Consider the following 7,321-nt stretch of genomic DNA (forward strand, 5'->3'; position numbering starts at 1 on the left):
TCTAAATTGGCCAACAGAAATAAATTCCATTCTTACCCAAAGCAAGGTGTGTCTGAGGAGGTGATCAGAGCCACAGGTAGAGTGACTGGATGGGCCAAACCACGCATGCCTGGGGCACATCCCTGGGTTAACCCCTACAGTTAAGGAATGGTCATGGGAGGGCTGGAATTGGAGAATGAATCGGAGTGCCACAGTCACAAAATAAACCCTACAATCTCCTGGCAATCATGCTCCTGGGTGACAGTTCATTTGAGAATGGACATAAAGCCAAGCCAGACAAAAATACACATACATATGTGCATCAATCCCCAGATCTGATCATTTACAATGAGTGGTACAAATCGGCTTCCCTATTTCCATCACTCCCCTCAGCAGTGCTAAATGTTCAGATCTCCTCTGTAAATGGTCGTTCTGCTACTGGAGATGCTTCTCACATCCACACCAGTGGTCCCTTTCATCAGAAGCTCAGACCATATGGGTCTGTACTTTCCTGTGCTCTGCTTTCCAGGAAGCCTGGGAGTGCTCTGAACAATCTAGGATTTGGTGACAACCTCCTGTCATTACACTGTGTGGCAGCTGCTATCAGATCACCAGTTCTCCCTGATCTGTGGAGATACTTTCCAAGACCCTCAGTAGATGCCTGCACTGCAGCTAGTACCAAGTCCTGTATTTTTTTCCCCATACACATTTGCTTATGATAAAGTACAATTCATAAATTAAGCACAGGGAGAGATTAACAACATAATAAAAAAAGAACAATTGTAAAAATATATTGCAATACAAGTTATGTAAATGTTATATATTTCTCCAAATACCAGATTGAGGTGACCATAGGAGATTGAAACAATGGGATGTGAAACCATGGGTATGAGGGACTACTGTATTTCCTTGTGAATTCATGCCTGAGATCTTCATTCGAGTAGAGTCCTCTGTGTATCTTAACTCGCCTGTAGTCTGCCTTTTGAGTTCTTGTGATCACACCCAGGTTTAGTCTTCTTACTCACTCACAAACCTATTAACTTAAAATCCTGGGTTATCTGAAAAGCTGATGCATTTTTGCACAGAAAAAACATGTCACAACTTTTTCAACAACCAATAAGACTTGTGAGAAGCATTCAGTAACTTAGAAGGTCAACTCTCCTATCAAATAAATGACATTTACTTTTAATGGATATTAAGGAAGTCTGAACCTCAGACACAATGACCTGCTATCTTCGTGGGAGTGGGAAAAAACAACTCATTCCTTTTCCCCATAGTTATGAAATACTAAGCACAAACTAATTTTTCAGTATATTTATATATTTTCAAGTAAATTTACTCTGCTTCACTTCTATTAAACTCTTGCAAGATGTCTGTAAAATGATAAACACACTTTGCTCTTATGTGTTAGATGCAAGAAATATTGTGGAGGAAGATGAATTTGTTTTTCATATTCTATATTCAATAACTGTATTTTAACTAGATTTTGGCTACTCATTACTTTTTCCTACTAAGTCTACCCCATTTTGGCATGGCAAATTCCAGGTCGGTTATATTTAACACAAGCGAACTGAACTGTGTTGTGCCTCAGAAAGCATTTCCCTGTGATCTCAGATGACAGAGGAATAAAATCACATAAATAGGAGAGATTACATAAATCCATTAGCACAGCAAATATTATGATTGGGAATGCTGGAGCCAATATTAATTTAAACTTACTTTTCTAAAAAATGTATAAACTAGACTTCTTAGTATACAGAGATGCAATACAATTTGTCAATAATGGTATTTTGATATTAAGTTTATATTCATAATTAATTAGAACATTAGGGAAACATGTAACATATTTTAAATAATTTTAAATACATAAAACTCAATAAAACAATCACTTTGGGTTGAACAGGTTGCCTGGGGGTGCATCTCTCTCATCAGGGAGAGAGACAAAGCACCCTCAAGGGGATATAGTCATGCTGCAACCTATCACTTCTCTACGTGAATAAAACAATGCTTCTCCCAGTGCCTGTGTATTCGATCTGTCTTGGTGACTCCAACGTCTGCAAACCATGTAGTCAGTTGGTATTCTGGAATGACAGCTCCTGGGAGAGGGCTTTGTTAGGTGCTGGAATCCTCCCTTTAGTGATTCTGGATCCTCCTTCCCTGGAGGAGAAAGCACGTGTCACCTGTTGGACAATTTGTAATTCTAATCTTCTATAACTTGTTCACAGAAATTATTCTAAAGCATTAGTAAGTGAAACATTGCATTAATAACATTAGATATGCTTATTTATTTGAAAGTAGAATCACATCATCTGATGTCTTTAAAGAGTGTCATTTATAAAACGAAGAAGCAAAACTTCTCTTTTCAACTGCCAGAGGTTGCAGGTATTCCCAGAGAGGGACAAAGAGAGAGGGAGAGAGGTAGGGAGAAAGCACCCCCCAGGGGAGCGTGGTCATGATGCAATCCTTTCTTCTCCACTTTCCCATCTTGTCAGGATTTGGGGCACGCATACACATGTCCCTGACATGTTTTTTTCAAGCTGTCAGGACTGGGATGGGAACCACTATCAGTCATGTGGGGTCCAGCTACCTTAACCACTAGGCTATGAGGCTAGCCAAAACAAAAAGTATCTGCAGCTCTGCAAAGAACATGTATTAACTATAGTGCAGAAAATAGCACATAAACTATGACCTGTTTCCAGCTACTTCTGAGGGCCATATTGGTTGAACATGTGACATTGGCTGGCTCTATAACAATTTTCTTTTTCAAAAATGTAGAATCAGGGATCGGATTTCAAACAGTTACCTGGGTTGATAGTGGTGGTAGCCAAACTAGGAAAACCTGGCAAAGAAAACCTTCCTTTTGAAGCATGTATGATGTCAGAATGTGGGAGTTAGCCTCAGAGCACAGACCTCCACCAGACAAAAGGACAAACATGATCCAGATCTAGGGAAGGGGGAAAGGCCGTGCAGGGTCAGAGGAAGGAATGGTGATGCCTTCTGCTCTGCTCTGCCAGATTTCCTGATGCAATTTTCAGTCCCTATATTTCAAATGATTTCTTGCCCCTTATAATAACAGTGATAATGGCAATAATAGAATTAATTGGAGGTAAAATTTAGTAAGCATGCAATAAAATTTTTCCAAAGGATCCTGGGGTTTAGCCAAGTTTGGAAACTCTTTACAAAGAGATGCTTTCGTACGAATTCCTGAACAGTAATTTATTATGCAAAAGCATTATTTTATATGAGAGCAGTATTTCTTCTAGGAAAGTTTAGGTGTTAGTTATTCACACTTAATAGTGTGGCAGTTAGTTCCAGGGAACTTGATAAGCTCTGTGTAATCCCACCCACATTTAGATCACTCTGGGGACCAACCAACCAGGGCTCAACTTCCCGGGGTTTGAAAATCTCTGAAAGAGAAGAACGTGAACAGAAGAGAGAGTAGGTCTGAACAATTAAAAGCAGAAGTAATTGGTTGCTTCAGAGTGAAAGGATTATCTTAAATACAGGAGGATAAAGATTGCTGACTTTCTCTCTCACCTTCCAATGGGAGAGAAGTATTGAAAAGAGCTACATTTTCTGCAAGAGACTGGGAGCTTAAACAACGCTCTCCTGTTAACCTACACAAAGGAAAAGAACACCAATAAATGTGAAATGTTAGAGGCCTTATCAGTACATTGCAGGACAAAGCGGAGAGATGGGAGAAAGTATTACATTTTGACTCAAAGCATTCCAGTGTTGGGTATGAGGCATGACCAAGACATGGCTGCTAGAAGCCCTGGAAAGGACAGGAGGAGATAATTGATCTCACTGGTAAACAAGAAACGAGAATGCCATAGGAAACACTTTCTAGAACTCCCATATATAATAAGCAGTGATTAGAAGGCAATGAAGTATTTAAAATTCTTTGCACGGGGAAGCCAGATGATGTCTTTCTCACTGCCACCAGTCATCATCTATCTGAGGCAATTCGCGTCCAAGTTCATGAAGGGGCTTGTACTGTCAGCCCAGTAATGCTCACGAGAAAGCAGAGGCACTGAGGCAATGTGGCTCTGATGGAGCGAGGACAGAGGGCAAGGTGAGATGGGGCATACAGGATCCTCAGAAAGCGTAGACATGCGACCACCACATAATCATGGGAGCTCAGAGGATGCCCACAGGTTTAGGGAGTAAAAACACAAGAAGCTGGAAAAGGAATATAAAGAGCGTTTGCCCTCTTTGAGACTCTTATTAGAACTAGTCAAACTTGGGGCCGGCAGTTGGTGTAATGGCTATGTTGCTGGACTCCCATGTAGTTGACTGTGGTTCGAGTCCTGGATGTGGTGGCTTAAACTCATGCTAGGCACATGTACGTGCGTGCCCAAGATCCCAAGAGAATAGAAGAGAAGGGGTTGCGGCTTGGCCACCCCCCTAGGGGAACTTTGTGCTTTCTGTCTCTCTGTCTCTTTCTGGCGAGCACACGTGCCCTACAGCAAAAATCTCTCAAAAAAAAAAAAAAAAAGAACTAGTCAAAATCTTTTATTTTCAGTAAATGCCAGTGTTTTATTTGGAAAGTAGTTCTTCAGCTTTCTTCTTCTCTGGAAAAAAAGATCTATGTTTTAGTTATTCATTTTTAAAATAAAATTTACACGGATACATATAATTTTCACATTGGGGGAATTATCTAGGTTGTCTTGGCATTTTCTTAGGCCTACATTTAAATAAAATTACAGACCAGAAACACCACCTCTTGATAGATGTTGAGGTGTGTTTGTTTTAGAAAAGTCCAAAAATTTTCTTCTAATCCTCCGATTTGGTAGATGTCATATTACTTAAATTGTCAAAACAAAATGTTTAAATTTTGTGCCTTAAGCTACTTATCTAATGCCATATGAAGGATGTATTTTGACTCAAATACTAAGGAAAAAATAAGTGCCTCTCTTTCACAGTAAAGATTTACTGAAAAATAAATTTCATAAATACTGACTTTTAGACATAAGGTTGTAGAAGACTGTTTTCTTTTCCTACAAAAGAATGCAAACTATTTTAGCCATATAGGGCCTGAATGTATGCTACTTAAACCCTTAGGGACATCCACGATATCTACCACTACTCCAAAACACGCTTCCTAGTCGACTTTCCCGTGTATAGAAGACTGTACATACAAGCTTTTAATTGGAAATTTATTTTCCTTAGGTACTTTTTAAGGTATTTCTTTTTTTCTCTTAAGTTTATTCATTTCTCTTTTCTGTGACAGCATGTGTGGAGAGAGTACATACCTCCACACAGGGTCCAGACATCGGGATCCACCCCAGCTCAGCCAGCCTGGGTGGTGGGCATGTGTGCACCGTGTGTGTGCTGTTATATGCCACGTACTCAGGGAGAGCTCCTGATGCAAACCTGGAACTTCCCCATGCAGGCCACCCTGGGCACTGCCCTCTGCCCCGTGCTACCAACCAGCCCCTTTATAGGTATTTCCCTCATTCAAATGCTGATACCTTGAAGTAGGCACAGACCCATCATAGGATGATAGCTATTTCTGAAGCGAACATAGAGGAAACTTTTAACTTTTAACTAAGGGTTCAATAAGCATAACAAAATTATAATTTTTGTTACCTCTTCTCAAGTTACACAAATTCCAGCAAAAAAAAAAAAAAAAGTACATGGATAGAAGTTATCATATAAACACTGGGGGTCAGGCAGTTTTAAAGACTGTATTTTATTTTGCAAAGATGTCTGCATGCTATTCTAGGGCCTTGTTATTCCTCCATCAAAGGTGAGGTCAAATTCCCCTCTTCTTGAGCTGAGGCAGAGCATGTGACTAAACTATAATCAAATAATGTGGCAGAAATTACACTGTCCCAGATAATGACAGTTCTGATTTGAACGCTGGATCCCGAAATGATGAATTAGGATTCCCAGTATCCCATGCCATGAGGTAGCCCAGTCACAAGAAGGCCAGGAAAGGTGTTCTAGTTAGTCTACGGTCCCAGGTGAGTCCCAGCTGGAAGCCAGCCATTTGTCCCGTTCCCAATCACTGGCCCGTAATTAAGGAGTGCTATCATAGTGAGTGGAATTGAAGTCTGGAGACTGGAAGCTGGATGATGCCACCAGAGAAAATTTTAAAAGTCAGCAAATAACTAAAGCAGGCAGTATTTGCTTAGAACGTGGTAAAAAGTGAAGTCTGAAAAGGCTTTCAAAAGATTTTCTGCAAACTTCAAAGGTCCCAATGAAAAAATGAGGGCCTTTCTTATGTAACAGCAGAGCTGTCTATGTTGCCACCTGTGGTAATCTGCAAAAGAGGCATCGTATCTAAGGAACTTAATGAACTAGCCAGAAATATTTCCATAGAGAAAATAAAAAAGGACCATCTGGCCTCAACTCAATGGGAAGAATCTGAGAAGAGATAAAACCTGATGATAACTTGGAGAGGACAAAGACAGACTAAAGAATGAACTGAGAAATAGAAAGGAACAAGGACAGAATGAGTTTAAAATAAAACTGATTTTCTGCTGATTATCAGCATCAACTGTCAGACGTGTAATTAACGACACCTCGAGAATATCTTGTCCCAGACACTGAGTCTTCCTAGAAGTAACTTCAGACATTGTAGAACTTAAAAAAAAAGAGACATTCTTGCTATACCCTTTTGCCATGTCTGTCTCACAGAAACTAAAATTTGAGGTAAATTTCTAATGCAAAAATTTTAATGAAAACAATATTTTTATGAAAATGTCAAGTTTTTCTCAAAATATTATGTACTTAAAACCCCCTGACCATCTTGTTGAAACACACAGATTCTGATTTGATAAGGATCAGCTAGGCCCTGATCCTGACATCTTATCCTATGGGGATGAAAACACTGCTGGTTTAAGAATCTTACTTTGCGGCTGTTACAAGTGTCTCACCCAGATTTATACAAGAAAATGAATCCTGAAAGGAAAGGATATTTGTAGTTCTCTCCTTAATTCTCCCAGAAGTGGTACCTAGCACCATCTTAGAGGCACAGGTGATACAGTAATTCATGTGTGTATTAAAAATAAACAGCTCTTGAGGCAGAAGAAGCCACGGGCCTTCAGGACAAGGTTCCACATGGCTACTGTGAACTAGATTTTTAAGGGAATGAAGATTTTCTACTAATAATTCAGCCTCCAACAAACGAGCTAGCGCAAGCACAATAGAACAGCAAAGAGATTCTGGATCACCTCTGTCTGCTTGCTCCTGAACATTAAGGCTGAACCTCAAGAATTTGAAAGAAACACAACATTCATCAGATGACAAGAAATCACCGCCGGATCACGAGAAACATGGGAAAACAAGAAAATACCTCTCCTCCAAGGGAAAAGACTAACTCTTCATCCACAAG

The 7,321-nt window shown here is 39.9% G+C and overlaps 1 long non-coding RNA gene across 4 annotated transcripts in view; it reads right to left on the reverse strand.

Moving 5' to 3' along the window:
• Positions 1-1,881: 1,881 nt before the first annotated feature.
• Positions 1,882-7,321, reverse strand: part of LOC114008953 (uncharacterized) — a 70,923-nt gene continuing 65,483 nt past the window's right edge. For all 4 annotated transcript variants that reach the window (XR_003550435.1, XR_003550434.1, XR_003550437.1 and 1 more), the window contains one exon: positions 1,882-2,136. This is a non-coding gene — a long non-coding RNA (uncharacterized LOC114008953). The remainder of the gene's footprint in view (positions 2,137-7,321) is intronic.

Source organism: Tupaia chinensis, unplaced genomic scaffold (genome assembly GCF_000334495.1).
Source record: "Tupaia chinensis unplaced genomic scaffold, TupChi_1.0 Scaffold000420_1, whole genome shotgun sequence".
Classification (NCBI taxonomy): Eukaryota; Metazoa; Chordata; class Mammalia; order Scandentia; family Tupaiidae; genus Tupaia; species Tupaia belangeri.